The sequence below is a fragment of the Ovis aries genome, chromosome 15 (genome assembly GCF_016772045.2).
Source record: "Ovis aries strain OAR_USU_Benz2616 breed Rambouillet chromosome 15, ARS-UI_Ramb_v3.0, whole genome shotgun sequence".
Lineage (NCBI taxonomy): Eukaryota > Metazoa > Chordata > Mammalia > Artiodactyla > Bovidae > Ovis > Ovis aries.
In genome coordinates this window covers 38,088,805-38,112,345 of record NC_056068.1, presented here as the reverse complement: position 1 = coordinate 38,112,345, position 23,541 = coordinate 38,088,805, and the positions used below count along the sequence as shown (strand labels likewise).

Below are 23,541 nucleotides of genomic sequence, written 5' to 3'. Positions count from 1 at the left end.
TATTTACATACTACACACCAGGCACTGTGCTCAGTGCTACAAATCACTTTATGAATAAAATAATGTCCCTGCCCTCAGGGAACTAAGAATCCAATGGGGAAACAGCCAGGACCACAGGCAAGTTGTCCGGCATCACAAGCACAGTGTGACCCTAGGAGAAGCACTCATTCCACAACTGGGTGGTCAGGGACGGCTTCCTAAAAGATCTGAATAAATAACATAAGCAGAAGAAAAGTATTCCAGGGAAAGCAAGCCACATATAAAAAAGTCAGAGCTGAGAAGGTAAGACGTGTCACATGATTCTGTGCTGGGGAAGCGTGCTTGTGAACGAAAAGTGCTTATCTATGGGTTGTTCAGCCGCTCGGTCACATCCGACTCTTTACAACCCCATGGACTGCAGCAATACAGGCTTCCCTGTCCTTCACTATATATCTATGTCTACAGAAGCTTAACCAAATGTAGTAGGGGTCACAGGTGTATACAACGCAGTGTAGGCTGGTAGATAAGACCATGGGGGCCAGACTGGATTCAAATCCTACCCCTTTGACTAAAGGTGTCATAATGGAACTTACTGAACGTCTGTACCTCAGTTTTCTCTAAAATAAAGATGGTATGATTACATACCTTAAGATGTTTTTTGACATGAAGTGAGTCACTCAGTTGTGTCTGACTCTTTGCAACCCCACAAACTATACAGTCCGTGGAATTCTCTAGGCCAGAATACTGGAGTGGGTAACCTTTCCCTTCTCCAGGGGATCTTCCCAACCCAGGGATCAAACCCAGGTCTCCTGCATTGCAGGCGGATTCTTTACCACTGAGCCACAAGGGAAGCCCAAAGTGTTTTTTAGTAAGAATCAAATGAGTTAATATATATAAAGCACATAAAACAGTGCCTGGCATGTAGTAAGCATTTATGGCAGTTTTGGAACATGACTCCAAGTTCCTGGACACAACCCAGTGGCTCTCTTGGAACCAGTAGAATGCAGCAGAAATGATGCTGTATACCTTCCAAGTCTAGGTCAGAAGAGGCCATGTGGCTTCCACCTGTTCTCTTGGGATTCTCACTCTGGGAGAAACAATGTAAGAAGTTTGCTACCCTGAGGCTGCCATGCTAGAGAGGCCACATGTAAGCATGCCAGTCAAAGGTCCAACTGTACAACTAGCTCAGTCAGTCTAGGTCAATTTTCATTCCCGAAGAAGGGCACTGCCAAAGAATGTTCAAACTACCACACAACTGCACTCATCTCACATGCTAGCAAAGAAATGCTCAAAATACTCCAAGCCAGACTTCAACAGCATGAGAACCATGAGCTTCCAGATGTTCAAGCTGGATTTAGAAAAAGCAGAGGAACCAGAGATTAAATTGCCAACATCAGTTGGATCATAGAAAAAGCAAGAGAATTCCAGCAAAAAATCTGCTTTATTGATTACTCCAAAGCCTTTCTCTGTGTAGATCACAACAAACTGTGGAAAATTCTTCAAGAGATGGGAATACCAGACAACCTTACCTGTCTCCTGAGAAATCTGTATGCAGGTCAAAAAGCAACAGTTAGAACTGGACATGGAACAACAGATTATACGTCAAGGCTGTATATTGTCACCCTGCTCATTTAACTTATATGCAAAGTACATCATGTGAAATGCCTGGCTGGATGAAGCACAAGCTGGAATCAAGATTGCCAGGAGAAATATCAACAACCTCAGATACACAGATGACACCACCCTTATGGCAGAAAGTGAAGAGGAACTAAAGAGCCTCTTGATGAAAGTGAAAGAAGAAAGTGAAAAGGCTGGCTTAAAACTCAACATTCAAAAAACTAAGATCATGACATCTGGTCCCATCACTTCATGGCAAATAGATTATGTTTTTGGGCTCCAAAATCACTGCAGATGGTGACTGTAGACATGAAATTAAAAGATGCTTGCTCCTTGGAAGAAAAGCTATGACCAACCTAGACAGCATATTAAAAAGCAGAGACATTACTTTGCCAGCAAAGGTCTATCTAGTCAAAGCTATAGTTTTTCCAGTAGTCATGTATGGATGTGAGAGTTGGACCATAAAAATGGCTGAGTGCCAAAGGATTGATGCTTTGGAACTATGGTGTTGGAGAAGACTCTTGAGAGTCCCTTGGACAGCAAGGAGATCAAACCAATCAATCCTCAAGGAAATCAGTCTTGAATACTCATTGGAAGGACTGATGCTAAAGCTGAAGCTCCAATACTTTGGCCACCTGATGTGAAAAACTGACTCATTGAAGACTGAAGGCAGAAGGAGAAGGGGACAAGAGAGGATGAGATGGTTAGATGGCATCACCGACTCGATGGACATTGAGTTTGAGCAAGCTCTGGGAGTTGGACAGGGAGGCCTGGCATGCTGCAGTCCATGGGATCGCAAAGAGTCGGACCCGACTGAGCGGCTGAACTGAACTGAGCTCCTAGCTGACAGCCAGCATCAACTGCCAGCCATGTGAGATACCTTAACCCCAGCTCTGTCCAGCCTTCCGGTGACTGCTGCCCCTACTAGTATCTGGCTGCAAAAGACCCCGAGCAAGAGCTACCCAGTGGCTTCCCTGGTGGTGCAGTGGTAAAAGTACCCTCCTGCCAATGCAGGAGACATGGGTTCAAACCCTGATCCAGGAAGATCACCCATGCCATGGAGCAACTAAGCCCCTGCATCACAGCTATTGAGCTGGTGCTCTAGAGCCCGGGGAGCCACAACTACTGAAGCCTGTGCACCCTAGAACCAGTGCCCCGCAACAAGAGAAGCCTCGGCAAAGAGAAGCTTGCACACTGTAACTAGAGAGTTGCCCCGCCTGATGCAACTAGAGAAAAGATTGAGCAGCAACTAAGACCCTGCACAGCCAATAATAAATACATTTAAAAAAAAAAAAAAAAAGAGCTACCCAGGTTAGCCCTTCCTGACCTACAAAAGTATGTGCAAAACAAATCAGTAAACTGGTTGTGGTTTTTAAACTTTTTATTTGGGAATAATTTTAGTCTATAAATACAAACTTCCCTTGTGGCTCAGCTGGTAAAAAAATGTGGCTGCAGTGTGGGAGACCTGGGTTTGATCACTGGGTTGGGAAGATCCCCTGGAGAAGAAAAAGGCTACATTCCAGCATTCTGACCTGGAGAATTCCATGGACTGTAGATTCCATTGGGTAGCAAACAGTCGGACACGACTGAGCGACTTTCACTTACTCAGTCTATAAAGAACACCCATACGCCGTTACCCAGATTCAACTATGTGAGCATTTTATCCCATTTCATCATTCTCCCCTGTCTATCTCTGCTTTTCTCTTTCATATATATATATATGATATAGTTATTTATATTAATTTAGAATAGGACTTCCCTGGTGGTCCAGTGGTTAAGAGTCTACCTGTCAGTACAGGGGACTGGTCCAGGAGGATTCCACATGCCTCAGGGGAACCAAGCACATGCACCACAACTACGAAGCCCAAGCTCTACAACAAGAGAAGTCATCTCAATGGAAAGCCTGTGCACTGCAACTAGAGAAAGCTCGAATGTTGGAACAAAGACCCAGCACAGCAAATATAAAATATTTTATGATAAATGTATGTGTGTATATATAATTCTTACATTTAAATGAATTTTTGAACTATTTAAGGATAGGTTACTGGCATTATGGCCCTTTATCCCTAAGTGCTTCAGTGTGTACCTCCTAAGAACAAGGATATTCTCTCAGATAACCACAGTACATATCAACATTAGTAAATCTAGCATTGGTATGAATACTTTTGTCTACCATTTATATTTCAGTTTTGTCAGTTGATTCAATAATGTGCTTTAGAGCATTTTTTCCCTTCTAGTACAGAATCCAGTCTAGGGTCAGGCATTGCATTTAGCTGTCAAATCTCTTTGTTAGTGCGATACAGTGGTTGTCTTAGGCACCCCTGTTTTCCGGGGGGGGGGATATGTTTTACACAGCAGTAGTGGTCAGAAAAGTCACGATGCAGACAGTATGAGCAATGTAAAAGAAAGAAAAACAGGAAAGAGAAAAGGAAGACTAACCCATGTCAAGGAAATGCTGAAAAAGGGCTAGTTATGCTTCTCTCAGTGTCTCTCTAGCCCTGGAATTTCTTATAATCTTTCAGGACCAAAAAGATAATCAGTGAGTCCTCTTTATGCGGCTTTCCTTCCCTTCTAACATACAATCCAAAATCTTTCCTTTCAAGAAGACATGACAATCAGAAAAGTTTATCAGATCTCAAAAATATCCAAAAGAAAAAAAGTTAATCCCTGAGGGAAAAAAAAAAAAGAAAAGCATGTAGGGACTTCCCTGGTGGTTCAGTGGCTAAGACCCCACTCATCCAATGCAGGGTACATGGGTTCAATACCAGTTGGGGAACCAAGATCCCACATGCCACACAGCACAGCCAAAAGAAAGGAAAAAACAATAACAACATAGCTATGTGTCTGTGTATGTGTGTGGGGGGGTGGTGGTGGGCTCAGTCAAGTACAACTCTTTGTGACCTCATGGCCTGTAACACACCAGGCTCCTCTGTCCATGGAATTTTCCAGGTAAGAATACTGGAGTGGGTTGCCTTTTCTTATGCCAAAGGGTCTTCCTGACCCAGGGAACAAACCCATGTCTCTTGCATCTCCTGTATTTGCTGGCAGATTCTTTACCACTGCACCACCTGGGAAGCCAAAGCATAGCTATACCATTTGCAGCTATTAAGACTGGGGGAATCAGGTGTTGATCCTAAGGTAACAAGTTCCTTAGTATTTTATGACTCTGCATCTGGCAAAGGAGCACTCTAGGGGGTCTGGACCTGAAGATAGTTTGATCAATAAAAGAAGAAGAGGATAAAGTGGTAATGAATCCAAGCTGGTGTGCACATGTGTCCAGTAACTACAGTTTTCAGGGAGAAACTTATTTTCAGTAGGATCTATTTCAATGCTTATTTGTTGAGCTTCTTCTCTGCCTGAGTCCTGACCAAGATTTTCTTTCCTTCCTATTCTATACCACTACAATCTCTGTGTATAGCACAATTTCAACACTGAAACCAAGAAAGCAAACCCATCCAATAGAAACATGTATTTGTTGCCTCCCAGGCATCCATTTCTCCTTTCTTTCATACTGTGTCTCCTAATTTTCCTTAGGTAGTTTGGGAGTGACTGACTTCCCCCTGCAGGGATTTACTCTAGTTCAGTTAAGATTATCAACCTCTACTGGCCACAGTAATTAGCTGATGTATAACCAAGGTCAGGCCAGTTAAGAAGAGATTCAACTACAGAGTCAAAATTACAATGAGGTACCACTTAATACCCACTGCTGCTGCTGCTGCTAAGTCGCTTCAGTCGTGTCCAACTCTGTGCGACCCCATAAACACTAGGATAACTATAATAAAAAAATGACAAATGCTGACAGGTATATAGAGGAACTGAATCCCTCATACACTGCTGGTTAGACTGTTAAATGGTGCTGCTGCTTTGGAAAACAATCTGGCATTTCCTCAAAAAGTTAAACACAGAGCTGCCATACAGCCCGGAAGTTCCACCCTTAAGTTATATGCACAAGATAAATTAAAACATGTCAATATAAAAACCTGTAAGTGTAAAGTTATAGCAGCATTACTTATAATAGCCAAAAAGTAGAATTAATTATCCATCAACTGATGAACAGATAAATAAAATGTAGGACATTCATACAATGGAATATTACTTAGCAATAAAAAGGAATGAAGTACTGATACATGCTACAACGTGGATGAATCTTGAAAACTATGTTAAGTGAAAGAAGCCAGTCATGAAAGACCACATATTATATATTTCCATATGTATGAAAGGTCCAGGATAGGAAAATCTAGAGAGACAGAAAGTAGATTAGTAGTTGCTAGGACTGAGGAGGAAATTCTCTGTGACTAATAATGGGTATGGGGTTTCTTCTTGGAGATATGAAATATTCTGGAATTAGATAGCTGTGATGGTTGCACAATTCTGTAAGTGCACTAAAAAACATTGAATTGTATACTTCTTAAAGTGAATTTTATGGCATATGAATTAAATCTCAAAGCTGTGAGGATAAGAGATTCAATTGCAGGGTTTTATTTGAGCTACTAAGGAAATGTCTTTTTACTTCAAAATATTCCTATCAACACTATACCTTTATTTAAAAAAAAAATTTTAACTCAGAGTCAAGTGTTCAGCAAGCAAGAAGCCCACATGCTCACTCCACATAGACCTTCTGTTCCAAAGTGCTTTCTTGCTCCCGGAAAATATCCCAACAGCCTACAGCAAAAAGAAATTCCCCTGCAAAAGCAAATCACTGGTATTGTACTGATATTTGGCAGAGAAAGAACTAGTTGTCATTCATACCAATTAAAGATGACTTTTCATCTTAATTTAAAAAATTTCTTTCTCATGTAGCCAGAAGACAATAGGTAAATATATAAATCTTCATTAGAAGAATCCTCAAAACCTTGGAAAGAACACTAGAGATCATCCCCCTTAACTTACCAGGAGAAATCCTGTGAATAGGGAAAGAATTTCTTCCCAGTGTCACCTAGCAAGTTGTTAGCAGGATATGTCTCCTGACTGCTGTGCTCAGAGCACTTTGCCCCATGCCAAGCTGGATGTTATCCAGAATCCCACAGACCTCACAGCACGGAGACAACGTGATGGTGCCAATCACGAGAGCTGTTGATTGTATTCTTCTGACTTAAGTTGAGTGATGGTCTCGCTAAAAGTTTGCCAAGAGACTTCAGTGGGCAGATTCAGAGTCAGATTTGGCTAAATCAGAGTCAGATATGTTTTGGCCCACAATTAGAAGTTTTTTAATTTTTGAATTGGTTGCCGATATTTGAATTTAGAATTTTTAACAAACAAATCTAGATTTCTAACTCTTCCTGAAAAAATTAAATGGATTATCTACCAACACTGGGCCAGTATTATCATAAGACAATGGCTAAAGGTAAGTACAGGCTGCCCTTGAAAGAAGGTATGTTCCTGTCCTTCAGAGTGATCAGCACTCTTAGATCATACCCTAGCCATTGGATGTTACCTGCCTGGCCTTGGTGACCTTTCAGAGTTTGCAAATCCTACTACTATATGCCAAAGTTCTCCATCTAGAATGCACGTTTGAGTCCCCTGTAGTGTCTTAAAATGAAGAACCTAGACTCCTCCCCAGACTTGGTAAACAGAGAATACTTGCAGACCAAGAATGTGAATTTGTGTATTTAAATACCCAGATGGACTCTGAGACACCACCACAACTGGGAACTCTTGGAAAGGAGTGGACTCATCCATGTCCACTCTTTTTTTCAGAACAAACAATGACCCTTTCAGCTGGAATGTTGGTTACTCATCATCTCCAAAAACAACCATTGCCGAAATACCATTCCTGGCCCATCCCAGAGAAAGGATTTGGGGGTGGAGTGGAGAGGGAGGTGCTGAAACCAGGATTCCCCTGACCTCATCTACAGCTGAGTCAGATAGAGACCATGCCTGGTGACCAAAAAGGGACCAACCCCCAAATCAGAGTGTATTCGATCCTCATCATGGCTGATGGAAGAGCCACCATCCACTTTCTTCCTTAATGGACTCCTGCTTCTAACATGAATGAATGGCTGGTGACTGCACCCAGCAGGAGCTGCATGCATCCGAGATGAGACAGACGCACAAATCTATTCCTTGTTTAAAGATCACCTTGCTAAGAATAGAAACTGAAACACAGGCTGGAGCGTGTACACACACAGCCCTAAGGAAGGCCATAACAGAGCTGGAGGAACCCACAGCTCAGGGGAAGATCATCAGAGAATCACAGAGCCTTAAAGCAGAAAAAGCATCCTGAGGTTACTCCCTCTAATGCTCTCGTTTTATAGATGGGGAAGCAAAGGCCCAGATAGAAAACTGTCCTCACCACCATCACCTGGAGACAGAGCAGAAGCATGACTAGAACTCAGAACCCAGCCTGGGGACCTGACTCAATGTAGTGCACTCCCTTGGGAACACAAGAGCCTACAAGGCTAACCAGGGCCAAAGTCAGACCACTCTTCTCAGGCATGGCTGCCAGGAAGAATCAAGCAAGGGTGTCTGCTCTCACATTTGTTTAAATAGTAAAAAATCAAAACCCACCTAAATATTCCACAACAGGGATTTAAATAAACAATGCTATAACCATAGTAGAGAATATAGAATAGAATAGTATAGAGTACTATGTAACCATTAAAAATAATTTTTATTTATATAGGAAAATGAAGAGTAGGATACAAATCAGTATGTATAATTCCATAAGCTACCAGTTACTGAGGATTTACCATGAGCCTGGCACTGTGCTACTCACCTAAAACATATTATCCAATTTCATCCACAAATCAACTAACTAAAGTAGGTTCTATTGTATTTTTTTAAAAAAAGCTTTGGCACAGAGGTGTCACACAGTTACTTAACGGCAGAGTGTGCCTGTTTGAACCCATAAGGTCTGTACTCCAAAGTTTTGTACTTAATCATTATGAATAAATTTTTCAAAAAGAAAGAACAGCAGGATATTCAGTTATCCTAGGTTATTTTCCACTTTTCATTTTTCTGTATCTATCTTTTTTTGCTTGTTTTGAAATTTCCCATTCTCTCCTATCCCCAGCCCCTGATAACCTCTAATCTGTCTGATTCTATGAATTTTCCTATTTTTAGATGTTTCATAGAAGCATAATCGTACAACATTTGTCCTTCAGTGTCTGGTTTATTTCATTTATAATGTTTCAAGGCTCCTGCCTATTGTAGAACATATTTATGCTTCATTCCTCTTTAGGGCTGAATAGTATCCTATTGGATGAATATTCTACTGTTTGTTTATCCATTCATCTCTGTTGATGAACTTCTGTCTTGTTTCTAGTTTTTTGCTATTAAGAATAATGCCACTATGAACATTCATGTACGAATACCTGAGTTCCTATTTTTAAGTCTTTTGGGTATATGCCTAGGAATGGAATTGCTGGATCAAATGGTAATTTTATGTCTAACTTTTTGAGGAACTGCCAAACTTTTCCATAGCAGCTATACAATTTTACATTTCCATCAGCAATGTGAGAGTTTCAATTTCTCCACATCTTCATCAACATTTGTTATTTTCTTCTTTTTTTTTTTTTTTAGATAATAACCATCCTAGAAGATATAAAGTGGTGTCTCATTGTAGTTTTGGTTTGCATTTGCCTCAGAGGGTAAAGCGTCTGTCTGCAATGCAGGAGACCCAGGTTCGATCCCTGGGTCAGGGAGATCCCCTGGAAAAGGAAATGGCAACCCAGTACTGGAAGTACTACTTCCGGTACTATTGCCTGGAAAATCCCACGGATGGAGAAGCCTGGTAGGCTACAGTCCATGGGGTCACAAAGAGTCGGACACAACTGAGTGACTTCACTTGCACTCACTTGCAATGATTAATGGGGTTTCCCTGGTGGCTCAGTGGTAAAGAATATGCCTGCAAGGCTGGAGATGTGAGTTCTATCCCTAGGTTGGGAATATTCCCTGGAGAAGGAAAAGGCAACCCACTCCAGTTTTCCTGCCTGGGAAAGTCCACAAACAGGAGAACCTGGCAAGATAGTCCACGGGGTTGCGACTAAGCAACTAAAAAACAAAAAATGACTAATGATATTGAGCAGATTTTCATATACCTGCTATTTGTGTATATTCTTTGGAGAAGTATCTGTTTGAGTCAATGCCTATTTTTTAACTAGGTTGTTTGCTTTCTTGTTGTTCAGTTGTAGAAGTTGTTTCTATATTCTGGATATCAAACCCTTATCAGATATTTCATTTTCAAATATATTTTCTATGGCTTTTCACTGTTTGATGCCCAAGTTTTTTATTTTAATGGAGTCCAATCTCTATTTCTTTCTTTTTTAATTTTATTTAATTGGAGGCTAATTACTTTTGTATTGGTTTTGCCATATATCAACATGAACCTGCCATGAGTGTACACGTGTTCCCAATCCTGAACCCCCCTCCCACCTCCCTCCCCGTACCATCCCTTTGGGTCACCCCAGTGCACCAGCCCCAAGCATCCTGTATCCTGCACTGAACCTGGACTGGTGATTCATTTCTTATGATATTATACATGTTTCAATGCTATTCTACCAAATCATCCCACCCTCGCCCTCTCCCACAGAGTCCAAAAGACTGTTCTATACATCTGTGTCTCTTTTGCTGTCTTGCATACAGGGTTATCGTTGCCATCTTTCTAAATTCCATATATATGCATTAGTATACTGTATTGGTGTTTCTTTTTCTGGCTTACTTCACTCTGTATAATAGGCTCCAGTTTCGTCCACCTCATTAGAACTGACTCAAATGTATTCTTTTTAACGGCTGAGTAATACTCCATTGTGTATATGTACCACAGCTTTCTTATCCATTCATCTGCTGATGGACATCTAGGTTGCTTCCATGTTCTGGCTATTATAAACAGTGCCGCGATGAACATTGGGGTACATGTGTCTCTTTCAATTCTGGTTTCCTCAGTGTGTATGCCTAGCAGTGGGATTGCTGGGTCATAAGGCAGTTCTACTTCCAGTTTTTTTAAGGAATCTCCACACTGTTCTCCATAGTGGCTGTACTAGTTTGCATTCCGACCAACAGTGTAAGAGAGTTCCCTTTTCTCCACACCCTCTCCAGCATTTATTGCTTGTAGGCTTTTGGATCACAGCCATTTTGACTGGCATGAAATGGTACCTCATTGTGATTTTTATTTGCATTTCTCTGATAATGAGTGATGTTGAGCATCTTTTCATGTGTTTGTTAGCCATCTGTATGTCTTCTTTGGAGAAATGTCTATTTAGTTCTTTGGCCCATTTTTTGATTGGGTTGTTTATTTTTCTGGAATTGAGCTACAGGAGTTGCTTGTATATTTTTGAGATCAGTTGTTAGTCAGTTGCTTCATTTGCTATTATTTTCTCCCATTCTGAAGGCTGTCTTTTCACCTTGCTTATAGTTTCCTTTGTTGTGCAGAAGCTTTTAAGTTTAATTAGGTCACATTTGTTTATCTTTGCTTTTATTTCCAATATTCTGGTAGGTGGGTCATAGAGGATACTGCTGTGATTTATGTCAAAGAGTGTTTTGCCTCTGTTCTCCTCTAGGAGTTTTATAGTTTCTGGTCTTACATTTAGATCTTTAATCCATTTTGAGTTCATTTTTGGGTATGGTGTTAGAAAGTGTTCTAGTTTCATTCTTTTACAAGTGGTTGACCAGTTTTCCCAGCACCACTTGTTAAAGAGATTGTATTTTCTCCATTGTATATTCTTGCCTCCTTTGTCAAAGATAAAGTGTCTGTAGTTGCATGGATTTATCTCTGGGCTTTCTATTTTGTTCCATTGATCTATATTTCTGTCTTTGTGCCAGTACCATACTGTCTTGATGACTGTGGCTTTGTAGTAGAGCCTGAAGTCAGGCAGGTTGATTCCTCCAGTTCCATTCTTCTTTCTCAAGATTGCTTTGGCTATTTGAGGTTTTTTGTATTTCCATACAAGTTGTGAAATTATTTGTTCTAGCTCTGTGAAAAATACTGATGGTAGCTTGATAGGGATTGCATTGAATCTATAGATTGCTTTGGATAGTATACTCGTTTTCACTATATTGATTCTTCCAATCCATGAACATGATCTATCTCTCCATCTATTAGTGTCCTCTTTAACTTATTTCACCAGTATTTTATAGTTTTCTATATATAGGTCTTTAGTAAGATGACATTTATGAACAATCTTTAATGATATGGGCAAACCAGCAGCCAAAATTGTACATATAGGATCTAATTTTGTAAAATAGCTGTACATATGTGATTGAACAATGTAAAAATAAGTGGTAGTTAGATAATCTAGGAGAATTAACTATTCTGGGAAGACTGAGACTCAGGGTCAATATATAGAAAAATACTACATGGTCCTCCATCATTCAGGTTGAACTGTGATGGCTGCTTTCCCTCTTTCTTCCCCGCAGCAGCTTTCCAAAGAGAAGAATGCCTGATCCTCAGTGGAGACTGAGCCCTGAAAATTGAGCTTCCTTAGCACCCAGGTCTGGTTTATAGGGCTCCAAACAGCTTTCTCTTTCACCCACACCCCTTACCAGAACAGAGACTATGGCTGTTTTAAAGATTTGTAAACAATTCAGGAAAGACCAAAGAGTAGAAGAGAGAAGTTCTCCCTTCTTTTGAACAAGCTAAGACATTTCTGACAAATGCAGTGGGCTGAAATTTTTTTTTTTTTTTTGGCGGGGGCCAGACTTCCCAGGTGGCTCAGTAAGATTCTGCCTGCCAAGGCAAGAAATGTGGGTTCAATTCCTGGGTTGGGAAGATCCCTGGAGAAGGAAATGGCAACCCACTCCAGTATTATTGCTTGGAAAATTCCATGGACAGAGGAGCCTGGTGGGCTACAGTCCATGGAGTTGTAAAAAGAGTCGGACACAACTTAGCAACTAAACAACAAGACATATCTAGCCTCCAGAACAGAAGGACACAACTTCAAATGCAGCTATATGAATTTAGGTTAGACAGCTGGTAGAACCTGCTAATAAGGCAAGGTGGACAGTTCCTGGCTTCTCTGGTGGCTCAGTGGTAAAGAACATGCCTGCCAATGCAGGAGACCTGGGTTTGATCTCTGGGCTTGGAAGATTCCTTGGAAAAGGAAATGGCAACCTTTACTCCAGTATTCTTGCCTGGGAAATCCCATGGACAGAGGAGCCTGGTGGGCTACAGACCATGGCATTGCAAAGAGTTGGACACAACTCAGTGACTGAACCACAACAGACAGCTTCTACAAAGTGTTTTTTGTTTTGTTTTGTTTTTTTAAGGCAGTGGTTTCTAGGCTCTGTTCCTGCCCCTACAGAATTACAGTTTCAGGAGAGACCTGAAAGGAAATGCTTTGTGATTGCAATCGTCTCTCCTGTTCCCCAATAGGCATGGGATACTTCTGTCTCCTGCAACTACAACACCAGTGGGCTGGTCAGAACAAACAAGGTTTTCTTTTTGGAAAACTCAGGAGCCCTGGAGTAACAGTGTGAGACACGTGGTCCTAAATGCTAGAGAGGAAAGGGGCTTGACTGCCTCCTATATTACTCAGTGTTGGGGCATTAGGGGACCCAATAAATAACAGCCTGCTTCCCCACCCAAGTTTTGAACCAATTGAGAAGTAGGACACAGAGAACCAATAGAGGGAGATCCAAAGGTCAGCTTTATTACTGATAAGACATAGACTGGAGGATATAGCTTAGATGTCAAATAGGCTTGCTTACACTGCTCCCAGAATAAATGTACCAGTGAGTTACAGGCAGGGCTAGAAAAACTACAGGCCTCATCTAATGGAGCTCTGCCTCCATAAAACTCATAGCACATACAGAGAGCATAGATTAACTGCCTTCTTTAGTTAGGCTGGCTCGCAAAGGAAACAAAGGGAGGAATTAAACTGAGCATGCCTAGATCATTCTTCCGAATTCAAGTAGACAGTTAAATAGAAGTCATACCTGCTTCGTGGAGAAGGATGAACGAGGGATGAGGAGAGAGGCTAGGAGCCTTAATCTGGTGATTTTAAAATTTCAGTGGGCATCAGAATCACCTATAGGGCTTATTAAAACACAGATTGCTGGGCTCCGTCCCCAGAACCCTGATTCACTGGGTCTCCTATAGGGTCTGATATCTTATTTTTAACCAAGTTCCCTGGTGATACTGATATTGCTTATCTGGGGACCACACTTTGAGAACCAGTGCTCAAGGAGAATCTCTCCACTTGGAAATACAAGGAGGAATGAATGATTCCTTGACAGTCAGGACTTGTTTGGGTGTCAGTGACAGAAATCCAACTCAAACTGAAATTAAAAGAATTTATTGGTTCACGTAACGAAATGATACAGCTGTTGATCTAACTTTAAGGATGACTACATTCAGAGAATTCTTTCATCAGAATTATTTCACTCTTCATATCTTTCAGCTTGTGTTTGTCCCATATGACTCAAGTCTTAAGCAGGGTTTGCCCTGGTGTTGGCAAGATGGATTCCACTTATTTCCCTTCCCCTCAGCCAGTGTTTCTCAAACTTCAGCATAAATCAGAATCACCTGGAGGGCTTGTTAAAAAAAAACAACAACAACAGATTGCTGGTCTCCAACCCAAGAGTTTCTGATTTAATAAATCTGGGATAAAACCCAAGAACTGGCAATCCTGACAAATTCCCAGGTGATAATATTGATGCTATCCAAAGAATGGAGAATGGATGCTGAGAAGACTCAAACAATAGATGTTCACAACTTTTTGATTTACAGATCAAGAAGTGAGTTTTAGTTGCTCAGTTGTGTCCGACTTTTTGTGACCCCATGGACTATAGCCTGCCAGGCTCCTCTCTCCATGGAATTTTCCAGGCAAGAATACTGGAGTAGGTTGCCATTTCCTTCCCCAGGGGATTTTCTCAACCCAGGAATCAAACCCAGGTCTTCTGCATCATGGGCAGATTCTTAACTGTCTGAGCCACCAGGAAAGCCCACAGATCAAGAAACTGAGAGGTTGAGTAGCTGGTTTGTCTTATCCCATTTAGAAAATTTTTCCAGCGAGAAAATCTGACATTAAATCCCATCCCCATCACTGACAAACTGAGTAGTTTAGGGCAGGCCACTAAACCTCTTTACTCATCTCTTTATTGTTTTAAAACAAGAATAACTGTAGCACCTATTTATAGGGTAGGATGAGAGTGTGATGACTTATGGGAACATGTTAGAGACATGTTAGACAGATGGTAAGTTTTAAATTATTTTAAAAATCAGTGTGGATTATAATGGACCTGAAAATTGAAACTACATAATCACTAATTTTGGTTTTATTAGTATTATTTTTCACCTATACAACTGGCAAGTATTTGATAACACTGTGAGGCAAAAGACAGGGGAAACTAATTTTCATTCATTGCTAGTTGAACCCAGTCCATATCCTGGAATTTCAATGTACTCAGGACCCAGTACTCCAAGAATTTCATCTCTGCCTGATGGAGTTTTCTGAGCTGTAGAAGTCTGTTCTGGCTACCAGAAAACCAAACCAAAGAAACACCTACTTCTCTATTCCTATCTTATATTCCCATGCACCCAGAGCAGCCTTCAGCCAATGACTCTTGGGAGAGTCAGCTTCCTCACCTTTGTTTAGGGAAATCCAGAAGCAAGCATTTTGCACCATTTCTCATCACTTCCAAGTGGGATTAAGTTTCAGTCACCCACTGTAGTAGTTGGCTTCATAATACAGCCCTTTGATGGTTGCCTTCCTCTCCCTGTGTCACCCTCCCCCACCCACAGCTTTCTGGTGTTTCCTGAACCTTCCAAATATACTACTTGCACTAGAATCATTGTAGTAGAAATATGCTTTACTAGGGGAATGCCAACCAACATATAAACATTCTTTGGGATTGGGCAATATCTAGCAAAACTATAAATTTACATGCCTGGTGAAGGGCATGGCAACCTACTCCAGTATTCTTGCCTGGAGAATCCCATGGACAGAGGAGCTTGGAAGGCTGCAGTCCATGGGGTCACAAAGAGTCAGACATGACTGAGTGACTAACACACACATAAATTTATATGTCCTTTGATCAAGTCTGATTCTAATAACTTATTTAACAGGTATATTTATGTACAAAATAACAAATATGAGGTTACTTACTGAAACACTATTTGTGATAGCAGATAGCAAGAAAAATTTAAATGTCCATTAATTCAAGACTAATCAAATAAGTCAAGGTACATTCAGACAAGGAGATGTACTCAGTGGCTCAGTTGTGTCAGACTCTTTGTGGCCCCATGGACTATAGCCCGCCAGGCTCCTCTGTCCATGGGATCCTCCAGGCAAGAAGACTGGAGTAGGTTGTTATTTCCCATGCCAGAGGATCTTCCCACGGCAGGGATCGAATCCATAGACTCTTGCATCTCCAGCATTGGCAGGCACATTCTTACCAGGGCTTCCCTGATAGTTCAGTCAGTAAAGAATCTGCCTGCAGTGTAGGAGTCTGGGGTTTGATCCCTGGGTCAGGAAGATCCCCTGAAGAAGGAAATGGCTACACACTCCAGTATTCTTGCCTGGAAAATCCCAAGGACAGAGCTGCCTAGTGGGCTACAGTCCAAGCATTTGCAAGAGCTGGACATGACGTAGCAACTAAGCCACCTCCTGAGAAGTTCTTAGCTCCAGCACACGGGCTCTTCGGCATGTGGGATATTTAGCTGTGGTATGTGAGGCTTCCCAGGTGACGCTAGTGGTAAAGAATCCACTTGCCAATCCAGGAGACATTGTGCAGCTTAGCACAATGCATGTGGGATCTAGCTCCCTGACCATCCCCAGGGATGGATCCCAGGCCCCCTACATTGGGAGCACAGAATCTTAGCCACTGGACCACAAGGGAAGTCCCATAATGACTGATTTTTTATTTCTACAAGGATATAAAGAAACGTATTCTTGTATATACTGTTTGGCACTTTTTGAATTATGAACCATGTGAATGTATATTATCCATCCAGAAAAGCAAGTTAATTAGTGAAAAACTGCTTTAAAATGAATATGGAAAAAGTTATTTGAGCTACTCATCTCACATACACATTTATTATTAGAATTAAATATTATAACTACAAACTACAAAGCTGCAAATTGCAATATGTCAAAAAAAAAGGTATATTAACAGCTACCTAGAGCTTAAAAAGGTACCTATTGAAGATGCAAACCTTGATAAGAGCTTAGTAAAAAGGGATCATATTTGGGAGTCACAATACCCCAGGGTCCAGGCCTGAAGGTACCCTAATGAGCAACATCAAAGCCACTTCTACACGGATTTTCAGGCCAAAGCCAGAGCACAAGGACCAGTAAGGAAGCTGTTGGTTCATACCTTTCTGTGACTGGAGCATCCCGGCAGCTGGGGCTGTGCTACAGGGCAGGAATCTATTACAACTGACTTGGAAAATATTTTTTGACAAACATTTAGTTTTGCCTTCGCAGTCTCTCACACAGTGCCTGGCAAATAGAGGTTTCTGAGAAAACATTTGTTAAGTGAATGAATGAGCCAATAGTTGGGCAGCATAGTGCGAAGTAATCAAGAAAGTCCAAAGGGATAAAATACAGTCCAAGGTTATAACTCAGTTAAAGAGACAAGACAAAGATACCACAATATTTAGGCAACACTAAAGAGAGGCCTAAAAGCAAAGCCTCAGTGCCTAGTGAAGCCTGAGCTATAGGAAATCAGAGGTGGGAAATAGCCCTATAGGCTGGTGTGAAGGGAAGATGACATACAGATAGGCAGAGACAAAGGGGTTTCTGGAGAAGACAATTTTTAGTGGAGATGTGGGATAAGTCCAATATCCTGATGCATGAGGAAGAAGCACAAGACTTGGAATTAGATAAGACCAGGGTTCGACTCCCACATCTACTTTGTATTGATGGGTACCATTACCCAACCTCTCTGATAAAGATAATAATGGGGCTTCAGAACTAGTCAGAGATATTCAGACTATACAGCCCCCATTTTAGATGACTGGTCTTCAGGATCTTATCCTTCTTTGAATGCTTGCCTGAAGCCAGATCAGAGAGAAGGAAGACTATGAATAGGAGAAAGGAAAGATCTTTTCCCCCTAGACCCCTGAGATTCCCTAGACCTGGAGCCAACTGGAGAACAGTGGGGAAATTGGGGTTCCCAATAAACAGACTACAGCAGGATGGGGTAGTTGTGGCAGAAGGAGACCTCCCACTGATGCCCCCTGACAATGTCTGAGCCTCTGCCAGTCAGTGCCCCAGCCTCAGTGGTCACCAAGCCAATCTCCAGGCCAGAGACATCCAAATCCTCTCCTACACTGGATCCCATTTTCTTTACTTTGATGTTTTGCCCTTTCAGTTTTCACTTCTCTTTTTTCTTTTTTTAAAGTTAAGTATAGTTGATTTACGATGTTGTGTTAGTTTCTGGTGTACAACAAAGTGACTTAGTTATACATATGTATACATATTCTTTTTTATATTCTTTTCCACTATGGTTTATTATAGGATATTGAATATTGTTCCCTGCACCATACAGTAGGTCCTTGTTGTTTATCTATTTTATATTTAGTAATATATATCTGCTAATTCCAAACTCCTAATTTATACCTCTCCCACTCCTTTTCCCCTTTGGTAACCGTAAGTTTGTTTTCTATATCTGTTTGTTACAGTTTCATAAATAAGTTCATTTGTGCCATATTTTAGATTCCATATATAAGTGATCTGTGGTATTAGTCTTTCTTTTTTTTCCCTCTTAGTCTTGCTCTTTCTGATTTACTTCACTTGGTGTGATAATCTCTAGGTCCACCCACGTTGCTGCAAATAGCATTATTTCATTCTTTTTCTATGGCTGAGTAGTATTCCATTTGTCCATACAAGTAACAAATGCTAGAGAGGGTATGGAGAAGACGTTCATACAATTGCCAAACAATGTCAGATGATGTTTGGCCTATGCTCTCCACTAGGAGTTTTATGGTGTCATGTCTTATATTTAAGTCTTTAAGCCATTTTGAGTTTAGTTTTGATGTGAGAGTATTTTCTAACTACATTGGTTTACATGAAGCTGTCTAACTTTGCTAACACCACTTGCTGAAGAGACCATCATTTCTCCATGAGTCTTCACTACTCTTTGTTTCTATTTCAATCTCTATTTCAACTTTTCTGTCTCTCTTTCAGACGTGCCCCCCCCCCTCTGTTTCTATCTCAACTGTCTACAGTTCTTTCTCCATTTTACTCACATTTCTCTTGATAACAAGCCCCAGCTCCCTGAACAAGATTCTTGGTATTATCAAAACCCAAGACAAAGCAAAAGAAAAGCCTGGAGACTTGACTTATTCACAAAAGCATATCAATCTGAAACCCAGTGTGATCATTTAGAGTCATATCTTTATACAATACTCAAAAATACATCTCTGATGGATAAAAAAGTTAAATATATGAAAGCCAAATCACAGAAAGACTGGCAGGAAATTGAACTCACTATTTATCAGATCTTTGGATGAATAGTAACTTTTCAAGCATTGACGCAAAAGAAGAAATCACAAAGGAAAAGATGAACAGATTTTACTATTTAAAAATGTGAAGCTTCTGCATAAAGAAAAGTAACAAAAGGAAAATAAAACAGAAAAATATTTGAGAAAGTATTCAAATAATTAATATATAAGTTATATGAAGTTGGTATCATGAAATTAAAGCTTGAATCAACAGACCTCTTCCATAAATAGAAATAACACCATAAGTCAACATAAGGAAATGTGTTTAGCTTCATATTTTCAAGTATGTGCAAATTAAAACATTAACAGGAGTCATTTCTCTGCCATCATACTAGGAAAAAAGTAAAACAATGAGAATATGCAGGGTTTGTGGTTAAGTAAATTTACACAATTCTTTTGGAACCCTCTTTGGCAATAATTATCAAGAAACTTTACATTGTATCTTGGTCCCTTAATTCTGGTTCAAGGGATTAATCCTAAGGCAGCAGATTTTAAACTCTGCTCCTTGCAACCCTAGAAATTCCACAGAATTGTCCGTGGGATTACCATGAAAGGATGCTTTTGCCTGGGTTTGGATCTGTGAGCCAGAGAAATTAACCCTGGCTATCTAAAGCCAAAAGTCAATGCACTGAAATAACTATACTATAACTGGAAGCTATACAACCAGGTTCCAAAAACAGTCAGAAAACGAGAATTCCAGCAGGCTAGGCAGCTGGAACCACACCACACATCTCAGAACAAGCAGAGTCCGGGCCATGTGGCCCTGCTGCTGAGAGGAAAATGACCTCAGTCACCCCCATACTGTCACATGCTCCTGATTCAAAGACATAGGAAAGGATGCCGGATTGCCTGAACCTAAATCACATGCCTTGGGTTTTGCAAGAAAGCAGGAGGTGGGGGTGAAGGAATATGGGTCTTTGGCTTCTCAGCAGGAGATAGGAATTCTCTCCCAAGTCTCACACATATGGGGGAGTCCCCCAAACATACAACTCAGATATGAACTGCAAGATGATATGAGTGCTGGACATTGGAAAGCAGGAAATACCTTCCACTGGGTGATGGGGTGCTGACCACATAAGGCTGTAAGCCCTCATCCTCACTTCAACTAAAGCGACTCCACTTTAACCTGCTTTCCAAATAGGTTTCCAGGCAAGATGTTATTTGCGGAAGGTTTCTGAAGCTTCCACACATTTGAGAAGCCCTTGTGACAGGACTGGGAAGGCTGGCTTAATGCACACTACTGTCTCTTTTCTTCCTTGCTGCCTCCAAATAAAGTGGTTGGAAAGATGTTTTGTAGCCTCGTTTGCACTTATGAGTGACCTTGTAATACAATTCTAGCCAGAGAGACATGAGTCTGCATCTACTAGGGGTGATTCAGGGATGAGAAAAACAAAATGCAGACCTGAACCAATATTCTTTCTTCCTCCTGAGAACGTGAACCTGAGAAAAAAGGCCAAGGGAATCAAAGCCAGCAGTCACTTGCCTCCAAATAACTTATTTTATGAGAAATATAACCCCTTATTTTAAAGGCCATTTGGAGAAGCCATCTTTTCCTTGCTGCTAAAAACATTACTAACTGATACACCCGAGAAAAAAATCCAATAAAAGTAAATATATATACTGATAAGCTGTTCATTACAGAATTTTCCAAATTGGTTTCGTTTTTAAAACCACTAAATTTAAATGTTTAACTATAGCAGATGGCTTAAACAAGTTGCAGCCTATCCACTGGATGAACTAGTATGTCCATATTAAGCTGAATAAGTATGAAGTCTTGATATGAAATGAAGTGACAAGAAAGTGTTAGTCGCTCAGTCTAGTCTGATTCTTTGCGACCCCCTGAAATGTAGCCCATCAGACTCCTCTGTCCATGGAATCTCCAGGCAAGAAAACTGGAGTGGGTTGCCATTCCCTTCTCCAGGGTATCTTCCCAACCCAGGGATTGAACCCAGGTCTCCTGCATTGCAGGCAGATTCTTCATCATCTGAGCCACAAGGGAAGCCCATGATGTCTTTATATGCTTATGATATAATAATTCAGAAACTAGGATATATAATTTATCTATGTTATTATACTATACATAAGAACCCAGCTACCTGCAATAGCTACTTACTTTATTTTTATTATTAGGAGTTCAAATTCCTTTTCTATTTTTAATTGAGTTTAATTGTTTTATAATGTTTCAGGCACAAGCAAAATTATCTGTGTATATGTTGTGTGTATGTGTATTGTTGTTTGGTTGCTTACATATACATATATATTATGTTTTTTTCTTTTTCAGATTCTTTTCCATTACCATTATCACTTTTAAGGAGCTGAATCACTCACAGCACCTGCTGAGCTGAGTAGCCTAACAACGATGCTCTGTGCCATGTGACTCTATGACCCTTCCTCTCCACACTGTCTATTGGCTGGAGCAGGGGAGGGGCCAGCATCTTCTGAGATGCCTTGCTGTAAAACGCTGCTGAAACAGGAGTAATCTGGACCAATAGTTTTCCCATCCCTGGGTCCTGGGGTGCACAAGAGCTTGTCTGCACCCTCCAAGAGTGGAGTTTCTATTTCCCCCAATCCTGTGGAATTTCTACCTTCAAACCAGATTCTCTGGGGGCCCTTCCTACGTGAGAATGATTCCTGGGAATCGTAATAGCCTAACATAGGTATAACACAATCATGTAAAACTCCTCTTTGCATATGGACAGGAAAATGAGCAAATAAAACCAACTGATATGTAAGAGAAAGGAATTTGTGGATGATATTTCTTTTAAGGAATTCATTATTACTGTTCTAATGTTGCTTTTACAGTAAATAAAATTGAGTTTTAAAAGCTCTGTAGAACTTCTGGAGTAAAACTTTATATGTGTGTGTGTTGTCTGACCCTGAAATATTGCTTCCAAGAATATAAGAATATAATTAGAGATAATGCATCAAAATATAAGTCTTGAATACTCATCACAGCATTGGAGGAAAAAAAAATGGAAGGCTCTAAAATGCCAAACAAGAGTACTGATTAAATAAATTATGATATATCCATAACAGGATGCTGTACAACAATTCAAAATCATATTGTATAAGAATATTGGTTGGCACAGAAAATGTTCATGATTTACTGCCAAGTTTTAAAAAGGAGACAAACAAAACAAAACCCCAAAAACCCTACAAGATAGTCACTATTTTGGCACTCTTTTTTCTATAAACAATGTATGCTATTATTTAAAAATATCAACATGGAAAGACAGGTGCTAACATGTTAACAGTGGTCAGTCCTCGATTGGGAGGCGGGGATGATTAGAAAAAGTTTCTGTATGTTTCCTTCATGCTTTTTTCATGTTTTTCTCCCTTAAATATTAAGAAGGTGTAAGGAGGAGGGTTTTATTTCTCCTCCTTTTTTTTTTTTTAAATAAAAATCTGCTAACTGCCCATGTGCCTAGGAAACCATTGTCACAGTTCCCAACATCTCTTATGGCCCCTGAGCTTGGAGAAACTCAGGGAGCTTCTCCCAGAGCCAAGCATTCAGGTAATGGTAAAGAGAGAGGACCAGAGGATGGGAACAGGGGTTGGGCAGGTCAGAGGAAGCGCATCCCACAGGCTGGTGGGGACACACTTGGATGAGTGGCTCTGGAAGAGCTCCAGGCTACTGACCTGGGCTGCTGACAGGCTGTGTCACAGATGTGTGAAGCTGTAAATCTGTGAAATGCCCAGCCAACCAGGGGAAGTGGCTCTGCTAGTGCCCCAACCTAATGAAGGTGGCCTTGAGCACTCAGAGCCCATAGATGATCTGTAAACCCATCAGGGCTCCAGTCAGGTGGCCCCGGCCCCGGCCCCAGTAAGGCAGGGGTGAACCTGGCAGGTGGGAATCACGTGCTGCAAGCTCAGAGCCCAGGGCCGGCTTCCCTCCTTTCAGTCCTCCCCTCCATCCCCACCCAGGGGGCTGTCCATCTAGTTTTACAAACTCAAAAACAAAGCAATTATGGTGACACTTGTCAACAGAAAAAAAAGCACAACACGAGAGCTATGAGCTAAATTTTACTTGGGGAAAAATGAGGACTATAGCCTGGGAGGCAGTCTCTCAGGTAGCTCTGAGGAACTGCTGGGAAGAGGTAGGGGTGGAGGTCAGTATATACGTAATCCTGGTGAAGGCAGGTATGTGCAGTCAACCACACTTTGGGCAGAGAGTTGCTGCTAGTCAGTAGGAGCAGATGTTTCCATTAATGATTTTAGTGCTTTTCTAGATATAATAAGACACAAGAATTGGGCTCATAAAATCTTTCCAAAATATCTGAAGGCCTGTTCTGTCGGGTTTTCCCAGAGCACAGAGTGCCTCATTCCTAATCTGAGCCCTGAACTCCTTTCAGGGTGTGTTGAAGGTCAGCGACACAGTGGCTAGTGAACTAATCCTTGTGGGGACAGATGGTAAATGGCAATTTTTCATCCACACACTGAAGAAATATGGAAACAGCAGTCAGACTTAGATCTGGCTCTCAACTTATGTGACCATGAGCAGGTCCATGCCTCAGTTTCCCATCTGTGACATGGGGATACTGATAATATTTACCCCAGCAGGT

At 41.0% G+C, this 23,541-nt stretch overlaps 1 protein-coding gene across 1 annotated transcript in view; it reads right to left on the bottom strand.

Annotated features, from left to right (window-relative positions):
• Positions 1 to 16,962, bottom strand: part of RRAS2 (RAS related 2) — a 95,791-nt gene extending 78,829 nt beyond the window's left edge. Inside the window, exon 1 of the mRNA XM_060399872.1 lies at positions 16,849 to 16,962. The gene's annotated coding sequence lies outside the window, so the exon portion shown is untranslated. The remainder of the gene's footprint in view (positions 1 to 16,848) is intronic.
• Positions 16,963 to 23,541: the final 6,579 nt, after the last annotated feature.